The following is a 19,333-nucleotide window of genomic DNA, read 5'->3' as shown; positions in this document are numbered from 1 at the left end:
TGCTACTAGTATCAGACCAGTGATCTGCTTCACTGTGTACTGAGCACAGAAATTGGCACTAAGTACCTCATGTTGGAAGTTCAGTTGTTTGTAGTAATGACAGCTTTCAGGAAAAGAGAATTATTTCAAATGGGTCTGAGACATCGAGTGAGGCATCCAGCAATCACAGCCTAAAGAACTTGTGGGTATCAAATAACAACCAGTGAAATGTGGAGAATGTTTTTAGAAGGCTTACACTTTTTCTATCATGGTTAAAAGTTCCTCTTCCTACAGATTATTCCATAAATTCTATGATGTGAAAGAGAGCTCGGTTGTTCTATAATCCCACTGAAGCTGAAAACCCTTGCTCAGCTTTAGCAGAGGCATATACTTAAGAGTGAAGTTTCTAGAAGCTAACTCAAGGTCCCTTGCACAGTAGTTTCCACCAGCCACCAGGACGATTTCTTGACATTCATATTATCCTATGCACAGTACTGCAAATAATTTAAGTTAGAACAAGAGATTGTGAAGTATGAGCTAGAGCCAAGAAATTTGTCAAGTATATTCTAGAGCCAACAATCACTCAGAAATCTCAAGCATGTAACTCTCCTGGGAGACTGAACCCAGAATTCATCTCAGATTTCTCCCCTTCCAGAAAGCATAGGACCAGAATTCGCTTCACTGATATGCTGCATGCAGATGATTCATTTTGACTCCACGCAGATCAATTGGAACACTGCTTAGGCCCTGAATGGCCTGACTCACTGAGTCTTCTCCTTCTGGGGCCCTATGTTGCTCTGTTGAAGGTAAAGTCACCAGATTACTCTTGTAATCAGTCAGCATCCAAAATGATGAGCTCTGAAATTAAATATTCTACTGAGCCATCAAGCAGAATACTGGAATTTTCTTGAAATTCACTCAGCTCTTTACCTTATGCTCACCTGTCACCAACTTTAGAGTGCTTTGTAATGCAATTCTACAGCAAACTCCTCCATAGGCCCAGTCTCTCCTCTCTGCCTCTATCCTGTGGCTTTAGCTGAAACTTCTCTCCTAAAAATATTGTTTCCCCTCCAGTCCCTCAAGTGATGGTTGTTTTTATTCCCTTGATCCATATCCCTCAAGGAAGACAATAGGTTAGGGTGTTGTTACTCCCCTTTGCTATTTCTGGATCATTACAGACTCATCCGTTTCCTCAAATACCTTACCTCATTAACTATAATAACATTCAACCTTATATCCTCTTTCATCTTGCTTCTATACCTGCCATCATTTACCCTCTTTCATTGGAGGATCCAGCTCTGCTCATAGCCTCACTCTCTATCTCAAGCAATGCAGTTATTTTGGATAAATTCACATCCATGTACATGTCTGTTCCATCGCCCTGATGTATTACTTAGATTATTTTCCTTATCCTCCTCATTTGCTGTGATGTTGTACTTCATCCATCTCAGCCACTCATACTCACGATCAGAGCCAGACTCTCAAATAGTCCTTTAAGTTTCTTGGAATAAAAGCTGTAAAAAAGACTTTTTGTTTAATATATTGGCTTTTGGCAAGAGATTATTTACATTATCCTGTATTTTTCTTTAAGTATCCCATTTTTCACTTAGTATAAATATAGAGCTGTGTTCACAGGCTTCAGTGAAGTGAGCACCGTTGCCCAGGTGTGACGAGTAGCTAATACCCAGAAGGGATGGGCATTTCTCTTTTTTCATAATGTGTGTTTCTGTAAGGAAATGGCTTGCCAGACAGCCTATTAAGGTACCAGAATTAATGTAAATGTGTACAGGGATCTTTTGCCATTAAACTGGTTATGACTTGTTCCAGCTGTTTTAAAGTCGAGGCTGTTAACTTTGATCATACTTCACCGTGACAGAATGTGGACTTTTCCAAGTGTGACAATACTTGGATTTTCCTAAATAATAAAGTACTATAACTTGTATTTTTCTAAATAATAAAAAAGTAAACCCAGCTAATGTCAAATAAAGTATGCATAGTCATAATAGCTATTTTATACAATATAGTGTTCAACATTTTTAATAAAATATTTTATATTCAGAAAACTACATGTGTGAGGCTTTATGTTAATTACCAACATTACGACAACAATATTTGCTATAGTTTTCATTGCAAAGGTCCTATTAGATGGTAGATCAAATAAACTTTTATGGATGTCATAAAGACAATTGTCATATGTACCATTGTGTGCATAAACTAACATCTCAAAGACCACAAATCAATTATAAACAGAACTTTGGAACATAAACTATTTTTAAGTTGGAGGACCATCTGGATGCTATTGCTAAAACTGTGTTCCTAAGAGCAGGTGTAGAGAATTATGTGGACAAATTATCCCATTGGTAAATCTGATAGACTGATCTCCAAATATGTTCAAACTATTGATGCTTCAGACTTCAGAACAACTACACCCGAGTGAAAGCTTTAATAGCCTTGGAGGACACAGCTCTGAGTTCTCTTTCTTTTGATGTTATGGAAAAAAGAGTCTTGTACCTTTTTTTTCCTATTTTATTACTCTTACCAAGAAACTTTAGGTGCAAAATTATAAATATGGTAGCTTAACAAGGAGAACATTTTGAGGGGAAAAACATACATTTTTAATTGGGATAATGGGTGTGGCATAGGTATCAAACTGTGTGCTCCTCCGTCTATTTTATGGAATTGTTTCTGGGAAGTGCCTAATCGGGCAGAGGCAACTCTGACTAGAAACAGTGTGGCCTTTAAACTAGCTTGCAACCAATATAATGTGGAAAATAAAGAACAAATGCCATAAAAGTGTTTTTTTATAGTCTTTTTAAAAAATTTTTTTTAATGTTTTATTTATTTTTGATACAGAGAGAGACAGAGCATGAGAGGGGCAGGGGCAGAGAGAGAAGGAGACACAGAACCAGAAGTAGGCTCCAGGCTCTGAGCTAGCTCTCAGCACAAATCCTGACGCGGGGCTCGAACCCACGATCGTGAGATCTGACCTGAGCCGAAGTCAGAGGCTTAACTGACTGAGCCACCCAGGTGCCCCAAAAGTGTTTTTAAAGAATGTACTACAAGAAACCAAGAGGTGTGTGTACGTTCTCCACAGCCCTTGCCCCTTTCGCTAACTGTGCATTTATGCTAATGAAAACTGGAGGATGGGAAAACTCTATGATTGAATAAATAGGAATTCCTGAATCACCACATGGAGGAGAGCAGCCAGAAAACCAGAAACAGCCTCAGACTGTTGTGTGAGTGGGAAGTACAATGGGTACTCAGGGCATTCACTCTGAGCTATTTCTCTGCAGATGGAGGGTTTGTACTGACCAAGCGGGTAGTCAGCCCCTCTGGCTGATGTGTGACAGCTGAGCCCAGTGAAGGATGCTGTCTATGGCTAAGTCAGACAAACGAATTTACAATATCCTCAGATGAATTGTAACGATCGACCTTGAGAACATCATTACCATGTTCTAACAAAGTGTCTAGTCTATCAAATATAATCCCAAGCCATGAGATTTATTCTTAGGTTCAGTGACCTCGCTCTTTGGTTAGGGAAAGAAAGAACCAAGCTAGGTTTTCTAATAAATTTTCAAGGAAGAATCATTTCAGGCACTTTATATAGGTTTCAGTACCTGAGGGAGTTTATAGGAAAGTAAACCTATATAACTCAGCACTTCCAAAAGGAAGTTGGGCCGTCAAATTAATCGTCTAAATTTCCAGAGTCAGCAACTTAGCATCTGTGCCTGATGTACAGCTCTCTCTCTTGACCTCTTTCCCTCGGCCAGTCCACATCTGGCACTGCCTCTAACCAACTTCCTTGTCACTGGAAAAACTATTGCCAACCTCTGAATACCTAAAAAAAAAAAAAAAAGCTACAGAATTATCATTGAGTAATCTCTCATACAGTAAACTTTTTCCAAGTTCTATAACTTACTTTTTTTTTTAACATTTATATTTGGTTTCTAATTGCAGAGACTTCCCTGTGTGTCCTTTTCAGAAAAATTCATGATTTTCTATTAGATATTATTGTCCTCAATTATTTACTCCTGTTTTCCCCATAATGATTGCACATCTTTGCTTATTGTCATATGATTTTTGAACCACTCTTCGGGGAAGGATTTCCTTCGTCTCATCTTTATCAAGGGTCATCATCTTCTGCCTGAGCAAAAGAAGCTCTAAGCATCATTGAGTGGTTCGTTCCTGCTCTTCTCTCTGCCAAGAGAATGGTATATTCCAGATGGAGCTGTCCTTCAGCAGTGAACTGAAAATCCCTGACAAGGAATGCTGGTGACAAATAAACCACTGTTGCTTTTTTTTTTTTTTTTTTGAGTTGTTATATATGCAGCATACCCTAGCAAAGCCTAACTAATATATTCTGAAGACTCGATCTGGTGCTACTATCATCCTATGAAGGGGTCAGAAAGCCAAATTTAAATGTGTGTAAATCATACCTGTTTTGTAAAAGATATGATAACTCCAAGCCAATAAATTAACTTCTATGAGTCTCTTTTCACATATAAAACAGGAAAAATTATTCCTGACCTGATAAGCTAATAGGGTTGATTATGTATACTGTATAAAAAAGCATTTTGAATGGGGTGCCTGGGTGGCTCAGTCAGTTGAGCGTCCAGCTTTGGCTCAGGTCATGATCTCACGTTTGTGGGTTTGAGCTCCGCGTCTAACTCTGTGCTGACAGCTCAGAGCCTGGAGCCTGCTTCAGATTCTGTGTCTCCCTCTCTCTCTGCCCCTCCCCTGCTCGTGTTCGTTCTCTCTCTCTCTCTCTCTCTCTCTCTCTCTCTCTCTATTTCCCAAAAATAAATAAAACATTAGAAAAATTTTTACAAAAAGCATTCTGAAAATACTGAAATAATATACAGCGGTTGGGTGTTAATATTATTCAGTACAGATATATTCCCTCAAGTATTTCTGCATTCAGCTTTTCTGTCAAATATAAGGAGTTTAGGAACATCTGGCTTTCACAAAGGGTTGATCAGGGGCAATAAGACTGAAACAATACAGCCAAGCCAAAGAGATAATTAGAGGTAAAGATCAGGTCATCCTGAAGAAAAGATGATCCAGGTGGGAACTCAGAAAACTCTAGTCAGGGAGGAGAAAGCAAGTCTTACTAACTGGAACAAAACCAAAGAGAGTACTAGAAGGCAGGAGAGTCCCCCAAACCTAGGATAATAAGAAATGTTTACAATAGTGTTTATTATGTGCCAGGCTCTTCTAACCACTTCTCCTGCCTTCTTGCTTTATATGAATTCTCACAGCTCTCTGAAGGAGGCACAATGTTTATAAACACTACACAGATGAAGAAATGAAGTGCAGAGTGTTTGGACACTTGTTCAAGGTCACAGGGCTAGTGAGTGCCACGGCTGGGATCCCTTTGACCAGATCAGTGGATTGTATGGCTCTAAAAAAGGAAAAGGAGCAAAGTTTCATAAATTCTAAAAAAAAAAAAAATTGAATTCAAGGGAAAAACAAAAGAAAATTGATAATCAACTAAGGTAAACATTCATTTCTTACTAAGAAAAGTTTCTACCATCAATACTTAAAATATCAGGAAAAATGAAAAATATTAATTTGATTCTTTTTTGTTATCAAGACAGTAGTTTCACATTAGGAATAAAATTAAATCACCTTTGCTCTTCCTGCCCCCTCCCTCCCCGCCCCTCCCTGTTTTCTCTGCACCTGGAGCCACTCTCTGGCCACAGCCCCTCATCCCCTGAAAATGTCCCCCTGTGCAAAGTTAGTCTCCGCCCCCTTCTTGGTCAGCAGCCCCTCTCCGCTGCTGAGCTGATCACCGTCTGCAGTGGTGCTTAATCCACTGGAGACACTGACAGATGGAGCCTTAGCAGCTTGGCAGCCCCACACCCCCAGAACTCACGAATTCCCAGCCACAGCTTCCGAACCAGTGCCATTTCAAGGGACAGGACACAGTGCCAAGTGCACTGGGGCCGGGGCTGCCAAGGTAGGTGTGGCTGGCGCTAGGGTTGGGCCTGGGACTGTGTTTGGGAGCCTCCTCACTGGTTATGCCAGGAACCCCTCTCTCAAGCAACAGCTCTTCTCCCACACCATTCTGCGCTTTGCCCTCCTGGAGGCCATGGGACTCTTTTGCCTGATGTTGGCCTTTCTCTTCCTCTTTTCCATGTGACAGAGCTGTCTCCACTTCCCATAGGTCTTTTTCCAGTGTCTCATCTGCCCTGTATGCTCCTTTTCCTATACCTCCCCAGGCAGCCTGGGGAACGTGGTTGGCTCCAGATTTGACAGAGGGAAGACAAATAAATACTGTATCAATAAGAAAAAACAAAATAAAACAAACAAAATCATATATGTGAGCAAAGACTTATTCACAAAGATGATTATTAGTAATTATTTAAGGTTTTTTAAAATAACATAACCCACTGACCAAAAATAGAATGAAGAGGTAAATAATGGCACAGCCATGGGAAACAGTAACTTAAAGAATAATGTAAGTTGAGACAGATCTGCATCTATGCTACCATCCCAAGACATTTACCTCAAGACCAAAGTTAGAAAGAAATAAACCTAAACATTAGCCCTGACCATTCATGAGCAATGGAATCATGGGTATATTTATCTCTTTCTGTTTTTTTGGTCTAAGGTTTTTAAAATGTTCTTTTTAAAAATTGTTTAATGTTTATATGGGGGGGGAGAGAGAGAGAGAGAGGGAGAGAGAGGGCGGGGAGAGAGAGAGAGTGTGAGTGCAAGCCAGGAAGGTGCATGTCAGAGGGATAGAGGAAGACACAGATCCAAAGAAGGCTCCAGACTCTGAGCCATGGAGCCAGATGTGATGCTCGAATTCACAAAACACAAGATCATGTTGAGCTGAAGTCAGACTCTCAACGGACTGAGCCACCCAGGCACCCCTAAATTTTTCTACACTGTATAAAAACTGCTTTTACAAACTAAACAAAGGAGAAACTAAACAAAGGAGATATGCCCTTCAATTTACAAGTGCATGAGTGTATATGTGTGTGTTTTATGAAAAACAACAGAGAATAACTAATGAAAGGATGTAAATGAGATCACCTTTTAGTAGCTCCCTCTTGCCACTGAGGAAGTGGATGAAGTGAACTAAGTAAGCCATATCCCTTGTTAACCAGACAAATATATAGAAATATTATTGTATTGGGGTTTGCATGACTCTTCCAACATGACAATGAGTAAAGCTAATTGCCCTCATAGAGAATTACTCCTGTCTCTGAAATAGGGATTATCTTAATGAATTAGAAAATAAAATTTTAAAACTCATATATTTTTTTAAATTTAGGAACATAATAATTGAATAGCTTTGCAAATGTATGCTTATGAACTATTTATTGTTGATTTTGCTACGCTTTTGAACACTAGTTTGCATTTATCAATGTATTTACACAAGGTCAATAAGAAATTATAAACTTTTATCTTGCTACAAAAAACACTATACATTATATGTATTCGGTTCATTGATAACTCAGTTCTACAATGTGTGGTTTTTAGTGAATTTTGTTCTGTCAAAAGGCTGACAATGTGTTACCATATATTTTCTTTTAATTTAAGGAAATTGTGATCTTCACATGAGGCTAATTTCCTTTTTAGAAAGTTAACTCACTTTTAACAAAACTTTCAGTCGTTACATTTTATATAATAAATTATGTTTTTATATTATATTTAAATGAACATACATTTTACATAATTAGAATACTGCAAATATTAAGTATTTGGCCACAGACATTCAAAAGCACTTCTTAGAAATACCCATGTTTATTAATAAAATTTTAATAGCTGCATAATTTCAATCCTATTGACAACAAATTAAATTAATACCCTGGTATTATTTATTTAGATTTTTGTTTCTATTGGGGCCATATTATCTAAAATTACATTCCTCATCACTCCTTATCCATATTTCAAAGCCTGAACTTTTAGTCCATCATTTATCTTCTGCTTACTACATATTTAATTTATTTTATTTTTATTATTTTTTTATGCTTACTACATATTTTCTACTTCCTCCACATCTTTATGGATATCTTTTGCTCAGGTATTTTTACTCTGAATATAACATTTCTTTAGAATTACTACTAGAAATGGATTTATTTAGACAAAAATATTTATAGATCATATCAGTCAGGATTCAACCAGAGAAGCAGAACCAACTTCTAAGATAGATAGATAATAAGTAGATAATTGATAGACAGGTAAATGAATACTTAGATGGTGATAGATAAACAGACAGATGATAAGTACCCTTTGTCCTTTGCAATTCTATATCAGTTTTCACACACACACACATACACGCACATGCACCTACTGGAATTTTGATTGGGATTGCATTAATATATAGGTCAATTTGCAGATTTGATATCTTTGCAAAATTAGTCTTCCCACCCAGGAATGTTTTATATACTTCCATCCATTAATATATTCCCATATTATTTAGTAGTTTCAGTATAGAGATCATGTGCTTATTTTGTCAGATTTATTTCTAGGTATTTGATATATATGTTATTAGAATAATTTATTTATAAAATTTCATTTTATGTGTTAATTTTCTGTATAGAAATATAATTAATTACATATATTGACTTACATCCAGTGACCTTGTTAAATTTACTTATTAATTCTTTTTAAAAAATTTTTTAATAGTTTATTTTCAAATTGGTTTCCATATAACACCCAGTGCTTCTCCCCAAAGTGCCCCCCTCCATGACCAACACCCCCATCTCTCCCTCCCCCTCCCCCTTCAGTCCATGGTTTGTTTTCAGTATTCAATAGTCTTTTCATGATTTGTGTCCCTCACTCTCCCGAGTTCTCTTTCCCCCTTCCTCTCCCTATAGTCCTCTGTTAGGTTTCTCCTGTGAGACCTATGAGTGAAAACATATGGTATCTGTCCTTCTCTGCCTGACTTATTTCGCTTAGCATGACACCCTCGAGGTCCATCCACTTTCCTACAAATGGCTAGATTTCATTCTTTCTCATTGCCATATAGTCCTCCATTGTATATATATATACCACATCTTCTTGATCCATTCATCAGGTGATGGACATTTAAACTTTTTCCATGATTTGGCTATTGTAGAAAGTGCTGCTATGAACATTGGGGTACATGTGCTCTTATGCATCAGCACTTCTGTATCCTTTGGATAAATCCCTAGCAGTGCTATTGCTAGGTCATAGGGGAGTTCTATCGATGGTTTTTTGAGGAGCCTCCACACTGTTTTCCAGAGTGGCTGCACCAGTTTACATTCCCACCAACAGTGTAAAAGGGTGCCTGTTTCTCCACATCCTCACCAGCATCTATATTCTCTTGATTTGTTCATTTTGGTGTGAGGTGGCATCGCAGTGTGGTTTTGATTTGTATTTCCCTGAATGTCAATGGACTGAATGCTCCAGTCAAATGACACAGGGTAGCAGAATGGATAAAAACCCCAAACCCATCTATTTGCTGTCTACAAGAGACTCACCTTAGACCTGAAGACACCTTTAGATTGAAAGTAAGGGGATGGAGAAATATCTACCATGCAAATGGACGCCAAAAGAAAGCAGGAGTAGCCATACTTATATTGGACAAACTGGACTTTAAAATAAAGGTAGTAACAAAAGATGAAGAAGGACATTATATAATAATTACAGGGTCTCTACATAAAGAAGAGCTAACAATTATAAACATTTACGCGCCGAATTCATGAGCTCCTAAATACATAAAACAATCACAAACAGAAGCAATCTTATCGATTAGAATATGCTAATTGCAGGGGACTTTAATACCCCACTTACAACAATGGATAGGTCAACCAGACAAAAAATCATTAAAGAAACAATGGACTTGAATGGCACACTGGAGCAGATGGAATTAATAGATATATTTAGAACTCTGCATCCTGACGCTAGGGAATTCACTTTCTTCTCGAGTGCACATGGCACATTCTCCTAAATTTACTTATTAATTCTAACAACTTAGCTGTAGAATCTTTTAGAATATCTATATTCACATTTCATGTCATCTGTAAGTAGTGAGGGTTTTTTCCTTTTTAAACTTTATGCCTTTTATTTGTCTGTCTTGGATAAGAATACCAGTGTAAGAAACCAAATTTCTGAAATTCATGGAAAAAATTTTCAATAATTCACCATTAAGTAGGATTTTTCTGCATTTTTTAACTATTCACTATCAAATTAATAAAGTCTTTTTTCTTTAAATTTTTTTAAAATGTATATTTATTTTGGAGCGAATGAGACAGCATGAGTAGGGGAGGAGCAAAGAGAGAGGGAGACAGAATCTGAAGCAGGCTCCAGGCTCTGAGCTGTCAGCACAGAGCCCTATGCTGGGCTTGAACTCAAGAACCATAACATCATGACCCGAGTCAAAGTTGGGTGCTTAACCAACTAAGCCACTCTGACGTCCCAAAGAAAGTTTTTTTCTATTAATTTGATAACAATGCTTTTTAAGTTATAAGATATTAATTTTAATGAATTTGGGTTAACTTAAGAATCGGCATTTTTACACTTTTTAAGTCTTCCTTTCTACAGAATCCATACTTTATTCAAATCTTGCTTTCAGTCTTTGAATGGAATCCTGTAATTTTCTTGTAAGAATTGTTATTCTATATTGTATTTTTATTATAAATTATATTTTATTATATTATATTTTCTTGTTAGAATTATTCCTGGGGTTTAATGATTCCACTATAAATAGGGTATGCTTTGTAACATTACATTTTCTAACTGATAGGATAGAAGATGTTGATTTTTTTTAAATTTTAATCTCTAAGACTCTTAATTTTGTTTAATATCTAATTGTACTGGCCTAAAATTCTGGACAAATTCTAAATAAAACTGATGCAAATAAACATCCCTCTTTTGTTGCCGATATTGTAAAGAATCCCTCTGGGATCTCATCATTATGAATGATGCTAAATCTTTAAGATACACACACTTCATTATAAAATGGGAACATCTATTATTATTTTTGTCAAAGATATTTTTTCTTTTAAAAAAATAACAGGTAGAGAGAATTTCCTAGCTTGTTTTTTTGTTTGTTTGTTTTGTTTTGTTTTTGATTTACATGATTCACTGATAGGATCTTAAAGCTTTTATGATTTGATCAATTAATTAGATACTCTGGTATATTTATTATTTTCTCAATTTGAAAGTGTTTTAATGTTCTGTTGAATTGCTGCTTTCAGTATTTTACTTACTTTTATATCTATATTCATAAGAATAGTTAGTGTAGCACCTGTTAAGAAACATGTACATTCTTAATAACATATTGCCTTCTAATAACCAAGGCATCTTAAGAATACTAGAAGTTCTAAAAAAATTAAAAACATTCAGTGTTTAAGAAAAGGACAGAAAAAAGATCAAAGTGTATTTTATCACCAAACTGAAATGCATCTTAGGATTTAAAAAGAATACATTTTCTTATCATAAATTCCCATTGTGTAAAAATGTTCATGTAAAGGCAAGGCTTTTGTAAAAACATCAAAGAATGAGATAAATATATTTGGTTTTGATACTTAATAAATTTCTTCCAGTTAACACTATCAAAGCATATCAATATGGAATATATTCTCATGGAAAATCTGTCGTTTTCAGCCATACCAACTTTGGCAAATGATTTAATATCATCAAACTTCAATTTCCTCATCTATAAAACTGTTACAACAATACCGTCTCTAATTGCCTCACTAGATAACTATGAAAATAAAATGAGATAATGCATGTGAAATTGTCTCATAAACCATAAAGACCATAAAGTGCTGTAGGACATTTTGGATATGTGGTATTGACCATAAAATTTCAATATCTGCCCATGTCACATGCCTAAAATTAGAGACAACTGCTACAAACAGAATAAAAATGCTGAATAACAAGAAAGGAGACAAAGTACCACTTATGTAATATTGAAGATTTATCAGACAAATTATTTCTCTCTCTCCCACTATTGTCAATATCAGTATCTAAACCAACACTGGTCCAATTCCATGGCCTCTCAGCTTCTCGTATCCCTTACTTGCAATAATTGTGCCGTTCATCCCCTTTGTCATGATAATAATAGGACGTTCGCCCACGGCTCACCTTACAGCATCCTAAGTTCTGATCATCTGACTCGTTCTGCCTCTTCCTTCTGTACCAGGGCTAATCATTCTTCAACCTCTTTCCAACACTACACCAGTATTTAAGCCCTCTCACATTCCTCTGGTCCTTCCTTATGTCTTACATTTCATTGACTGGCATCAAAAACATTGCTTTGCAAACATCCTCCATTCCCTTATTCCTCTCTCCTGTCATTGCTCATTCCAGAAAACCGAATCCTAAGCCTTTTTAGATAGAACTCACCGCCACTTTTCTGCCTGCACCCACTGGAAAGCTAAACGTGAGCTTGTAAATTCACCTCATTTTAAATTGTTTATGGTAAGCTTCAAATGGGCCTCCTTTGATGCTATTAGATTCTCATGAAATCACTGCCCCACTCCTCAAGAAGATGGCTAGTTTACATCTCCTTCCTTAAAATTGCAATACCCACTCTTCTCACCTTTGTCTGATAACTAGTTCTTATTTCACTGAGAAAACAGAAAAGACAGAGAACTTCCACATACTTCTAAACCACATTCAGAACCTGCTGGCTTCTGTAATAATTATTTCTGTCTTTTCTCTTATGATCTAAGGCCAACTCACCATTTGTGAGCAAGATTCCATGTCTTTTACCTGTTAAAGGACAGCACTTCTGATAATTTCCCCTTTCTAATTCCCAACCATTAAAAATATTTATTTTACTATTTTATAGTAAAATTCAGTGAAATTGTTATCTCTATTTGCTGAATCCACTTGCTTTTCTCCCAATCTCTGTTGAACCCATTCCAATTAGGCTCTAGGAAAACTGTACTTTGTCTTCACCTCCATGTTGCCAAATCCAAATGACCATTGATCAGTCCTTCTCTCTCAGGAACATCGAACACATTTAATCAATCAGTGTCAGTTGCTCTCCTAAGACAATTTGGAATATTCTATTTTCCACATTCCCAAGTGAAATGTAGTCCTCCAACTAAACAGAATTTTCAAAGGGGACTTTCAAAAACTGTATATATTTTTAATCTTTAGCTGACCCTCCATTTTCATCCTCACCAGGAGATTTTCCGATCCACTGAAGGGATTATAACAACCACAAGTGTCATCCTAACCCAAATCTGAAAAACAAAATTTGGTCCAAAGTGTAGATAACTGCAGCTCATTATCTGTTTGTCAAATTTTCATTTTTCCCAAGCCCTTTTATACAGACCTGAGCATCAGCCACCACAATTTTTATCTCAGGTACTTTAGAGCAGAGCGCTGCTCAACGATAATTACTCTATCTGAAGGCCTCAATTTATGAAGTGTTTGCTTACTCAGTGCTTATGACGTAAATGTCACAGTTCAAGTACTTGATGGAGAAAAATATTAAATGAAGTGCACTTGTTTTGAAGATAATTTCATTTAACATCTCCAAAGCAGGGCATAATTAAGTTACTCTGTCATACTAAGTGATGGAGGCTTTAAATAAGTAACAGCTGGTTACCCCAATGATGGAGCAACAGCAGGGCAGCCCTTGGCAAGGAAGCTGAGGAAACTCAACCCAGGCAGTATGCTAACCAGCCTCCACGGTGAGGAAGGGAATGGCTTAAATAGAAAGACACCTGGAAAAGCAATCAAACAAGTCCCTGTCACCCGTGGCCTGCCGTTCAACGGCATTAATGTGTAGAAATATTAATGATAAGTGCTTATCTATCAGTCCTGCAGTCAAATGCCTTTTCTGTGTCCAGATAAATTTAAGGTTGGGTCATTGTAGGTCGATGAGCACATTTCTAAGAAAGTGCTCATTGTAAATGTAACTACTATTTAAAGACCACATTTAATTCAAATAAGAAATTAAGTTTAGCTTGTTCATTAATTTAACATTAGCATAGTAGCTGAAAAAAAGCCATGATCCCTATAACAAGTCAATATGATTGTTATTCCCTTAACTCCTGCACAAATTTTCATGAAATCAAATTTGCAACAATGACCTTAAAGTGTCAGAGTTGGCCTTTGTAAGACAAATGTGGTATTAAATATATATGGGGCACTAACATTAAAAATATTAGTGACTCAGTCGTTTAAACATCCGACTTTGGCTCAGGTCATGATCTCACAGCTTGTGAGTTCAGTTCGAGCCCCACTTTGGGCTCTGTGCAGAAGGCTCAGAGCCTGGAGCCTGCTTCAGATTCTGTCTCTGTCTCTGTCTCTCTCTGTCTCTCTCTGTCTCTCTCTCTCTCTCTGTCCCTCCCCTGCTCATGCTCTGTCTCTCTCTCTCTCAAAAATAAACAAACATTAAAAAGTTTAAAAATTAAATTAAAAGAATTAAAAATTGCCTCCTTCTTTGGAAAGCTGAGTTGTGTTTGCACGAATCTATTGTTAAAGGTTTATTTACAAAACTTAGTTACTTAATCTGCATGTCAACAAGGAGAAAAAGAAAGTTTGATTTGTGTACTTTGTTTCTCAAAATTGTACTTAAGTCATACTGTTGACCTTCTTGAGTTAAAACCATTTTGAAGTCTGTTACCAGATTAATTCTGTGAATTAGCATTTTACTATATCATTTTAAAGCAATAATTTATTTTCATTTATTAAGCATTATTAAGCCAGAAACTTTAAAGCAAGCAAGCATTTTTAAGTGACAGGCACGTATTAGTCACAAGGTCTGTGTCCTCAAGAAGTTTATTAATCACAGGAGAAAACAGATACAGAAGCAAAAATGTCACGGTAATATGCTAAATGCTAAAATTGAGATATAGAAGCACAAAGAAATAGCACAGAAGCCTGATTGGGAGTTCAGTTACAGTTTCCTGAAGGGGATGTGCCCAAAATAGATCTTGATAGACAAGTTAAATATAGGAAGGGGGGAAAATGAAGAGTTTTCCAGGGAAGGGGAAGAACGGGCGCAAAGGCATGAGGGTGTGTATAGCAGGGTTTGCCCTGATCTCCATTAAGTAATCGTAACACACGAAATGGTTAGTGATGTCTGGGAAAGGAAGCTAAGGGATTTCCATCGGGGCTTTTCTATGAAACACCGGATGTCGAGAGCTTGGTCTTTAAGGTGATTTAAAAGGGAATTAAAACCACAGCTCTCTACTGGACTATAAAGGTTGGGTGTATGTGAGACACAACTGAAGTTTCAAAAATCTTTCATGGTTACCTTTCTGCCAAAGCAGCAATTCTTACCCCTTTTGGACTCAAGATTTCAAAATCTTATAAATTATTGAGAGTACCTAAGTGTTTTTGTTTATGTGGGTTCTATCTGTCAGTATTTACAGTATTTGAAATTAAAACAAATTTAAAAGAATATGAATTTGGGGCGCCTGGGTGGCTCAGTCGGTTAAGCTGCCGACTTTGGCTCAGGTCATGATCTCACGGTTCGTGGGTTCAAGCCCCGCATCGGGCTCTGTGCTGTCAGCTCAGAGCCTGGAGCCTGCTTCAGATTCTGTCTCCCTCTCTCTCTGCCCCTTCCCCACTCATACTCTGTTTCTCTCTGTCTCAATAATAAATAAAAAAGCATAAAAGAAAATTAAAAAATAAAAGAATATAAATTTATAAAATTAAAAAACTAATGTTTAGCCCAATATATGTTTCAAAAGTAAACACATTTTAAAGTATTTACTCAAAATGTAATATATAACTACACAAACAAATTTATCTGTATATTATTTAAAACCATTGAGCAGTGGCTTTTTGTTTTCTTTTGTTCTCCATTTTTGCAAATAGCTTTAATTTCTGGCTCATTAGAAGACAACTGGGGGGAAGGGGGTGCAGGGCGCCTGGGTGGCTCAGTCAGTTAAGCAGCCGACTTCAGCTCAGGTTATGATCTCACGGTTTGTGAGCTCCAGCCCCAGGTGGGGCTCTGTGCTGACATCTCGGAGCCTGGAGCCTGCTTTGGATTGTGTGTCTCCCTCTCTCACTGCCCCTCTCCTGCTCTCTCTCTCTCTCTCTCTCTCTCTCTCAAAAATAAACATTAAAATAAAAATTAAAAGAAAAGAAGACAACTGGATTCTATGTTGTTTCAGTTAAAGTATATATAGAAAACTCTGTCTCACATAGATAATATAGTTGGAAAATGGAGTATTTTAATAACCTTTATAGATAATTATTGATATTCTTCTTTGATATTACCCTATTACTTAACTATAGTAGTTTCTTAAAGGTTAGTTGTAATGCAGAATCTGAAGCAATGTCAATAAACTTTCCATATACTATTACATTAAAATCCATTGATCTATTTTGCACTTTGAATGGATCTTTCATCCCTGTATAGTTTGTAACATTGTGTATTTATTACTGGGTAAAAATTTGCTCACAAAACTATACTAGTCTTTGATTTTGACACATTTCATTATACATTATTAAAAAATTACATTTGTTAAAAATCACCATTTATTTCATCAGAAAATTCTTTATGAATTGAAAAGCTATCAAGCTCATGGTGATAGTATATGTTTTCCAAAATTCTACTTTTTGCTTGAAATCTCAAATGTTATCATTGGCAACAAATTCCGTCAGTCATTTTAAGTGACAAGCTGCTTCTTTCATTTTCAAGGAAATATCTGCCATATACCCACGTTTGAAATGGCAGTCCATGAAAAAAGCAGCTAGTGCTGCTTGCAACTCAATCTCATAAGAGTTTTTCCTTGAGAGAACCATCCAACTTTGGAAGTTTAGAAGTCCTTCTTTTTTCATCATGTAGAAATCTGGTAAGTTGAAATTTAATACAGTTAGGAATTCTGACTGCTTCATCAATAGCAAACAACTGAGACTGCTTTCTCCCCCCCAGATATAAGTGCAAGGTGGCAAAGAATATAATGACTGAAAGCACAGTTTTGGTGTCAGTGCCTTGATTCATGTTAAGGAATCTAGTTCCACTCTACCATTGAATTAAACCAATTTTATCACTTTTGAAAAACAACCTTTTCTCACTTCTTAATTCTATGCCCTTTCCCAGTCTTCATCATATGTAAACCTTTCCACCTTTCAATCTCTAGTCTAATTCATTTCCATTCCACATTTCTGAACATATTTCAATATTATTGGATTAGACAAATAATTGTATGCTGGGGTTAATTTTATGTGTCAACTTGACTGCCTAAGGGATGACCTTATTAAACATTATTTTGGGGTATGTCTATGAGTGTGCATCTGGGAGAGATTGGCATTTGAATTGGCAGACCATGTAAAGAAGATGCCTCTCTCCAATGTGGGTAGGTATCATACAATATATTTAGGGCCTGAATAGAGTGAAAAGGCAGAGGAACTATGAATTTTATGTCTCAAGCCGGAACATCTATCTTCTCTTGCCCTTGAACATCAATGATCCTGGTTCTTGGGCCCAAGAATTCAGAACAGGACTTATATCACCCTGTCCCCCCAAACCCCCAGTTCTTGGCTTATACTCAGGCTTACACCACTGCCCACCCCCCACACCCCCCGGTTCTTTGGATGTGAACTCACCTTCCTGGTTCTCCAGCTTACAGATGGAAGATCATGGGACTTCTGAGTCTCCATAATCAGGTTAGGCAAATCCGAAAATAAATCCCTTCATATATCTATATGTCTAGATTTAGTTCTAGATATTTCATTACTCCCAGAATTGAGCATATAATAATGATATTAATAATATTTTGAGCATATAATAATGATATTAATAATATTTTGAATTTTATAAGTCTACTTTTTTAGAGTAGATCACAAATACATATATGCCTCTATGTATGTAAATGCCTTTATGCGAAAATTTTTTAATATAAGTTATTTTTGAAATATATTCTTTGGATAATCAAGAAATATCAATGATGTACTTAGCTAATACAGAATATCAATTTATAAAACAATGTACAGCATATAGCATACAAATATTATGATAGCATAGCTATGTATAGTGGAATGAAAACTGCACTGGGAGATAGAAATTCTACATTTAAGAGTCCACACAGTATGGACTGAGGAAACCATATGGACTTTAAGAAGCCACAAAACTTGGGTCCCAGTATCTTTAACAGCAATATGCTCCCCTTTACTGTGATATTTAAATGAGAACTTCTATGAAAATTTTTTTCTTATAAGCAAAGTAGCATTCAAATGCAATCTTTTGATGTTAATTATTACCCTGAGACTTGCACATTAATTGCAAATTAGTATCAGGTATAAGATGACTAGATGCACAGTGTGACAATTAGAAGGGCTTGATACATCAATGAGATATCTTGTAGTGTTCAAGCCAAAAGTAGCTGAGGTATACAATACTCCAGTTAGAGGACGACTTGAACGTTGGTTAAAAACTACATGTGTACGCATCTCACACAAAACCCGTATAAAGCAGATAGCCTTTATGGTCCGGTGGTAGCGGTGTAACTTTGAAAGCCTTCAGGAATGACAAGGCTCTGAAGGGATGATACAGATGTATATAGAGCACCACACACAAAGATAGCATAAAAATCATCAGATTTATCTTTTCTCCTTTAAGGTTTTACCCTCATCCTCTGCAACCCTCAGCTCTCTCTAAGAGCATTCTATGCCCTCTTTCTCACTGTACTCAAGTTCTCTAATGTGACCATCCCTTCACTTCAGCCAGGTCCCTGCTAAGAGCATTTCCCCCCATTCTGACTACTGTCCTCTCGAAGATGACAGCAGTAGTCTGTTGAATAAAGTCTTCCATCTTGTACATAAAATCCTGAGGACTAAACAGTGGAAAGTCAAGGGATATCTTGGTGGCTCAGCTGGTTGGGCTCAGGTCACGCTCTCACAGATCCTTGTGTAGGGCTCTGTCCTGGCAGCTCAGAGCCTGGAGCCTTTGGATTCTGTGTCTCCCCCTCTCTCTGACCCTCCCCTGCTCACGCTCTGTCTTCCTCTCTCTCTCTCTCTCAAAAATAAATAAACATTAAAAAAATTTTAAACAGTGGAAATTCAAGCCTTAGAGTGTTTTTGCAGTCATAAACACACACCTGGACCAAAAAAAGTATAAGTATGTGACAGTTCTTAAAATGAAGTGGGGGAAAAAAGATCCTTAGAGAATATGAACTATGCCAGGGGACAAATGCTCTGGTCTTTCTTTTATGCAAATGGGTAAGTAGGGGAGGTAGTTTGCATTTTCAGAGGTCTTAGTGGGAATGGGTCCTCATGGACGCTACACACACTCTACCTCAGCTCCCCTGCCTGTCTCAATCACCAGGTTCCCTCTCTCCTACATTCCCTGGTATTGCTTCTCAAATAAACTGCCTGCACTCAAGTCTTTGTCTCAGATTCTGCTTTCAGGGAAACCCATACTCAGACAATCACCATCTTTTATGAAACATGTACTACA

General features: G+C 36.9%; 1 protein-coding gene and 1 pseudogene across 1 annotated transcript in view; one reads left to right on the top strand and one right to left on the bottom strand.

Annotated features, from left to right (window-relative positions):
- The window catches only part of GRM8 (glutamate metabotropic receptor 8), a 748,501-nt gene that overhangs the window by 23,599 nt on the left and 705,569 nt on the right, over positions 1 to 19,333 (bottom strand). The gene's annotated exons all lie outside the window — the stretch shown is intronic.
- On the top strand, positions 5,642 to 6,121 carry LOC115279450 (annotated as a pseudogene).

The sequence above is a fragment of the Suricata suricatta genome, chromosome 2, assembly GCF_006229205.1.
Source record: "Suricata suricatta isolate VVHF042 chromosome 2, meerkat_22Aug2017_6uvM2_HiC, whole genome shotgun sequence".
Classification (NCBI taxonomy): Eukaryota; Metazoa; Chordata; class Mammalia; order Carnivora; family Herpestidae; genus Suricata; species Suricata suricatta.
Note: the sequence above shows the minus strand (reverse complement) of the source record. Positions and strands in the feature narration are given on the sequence as shown.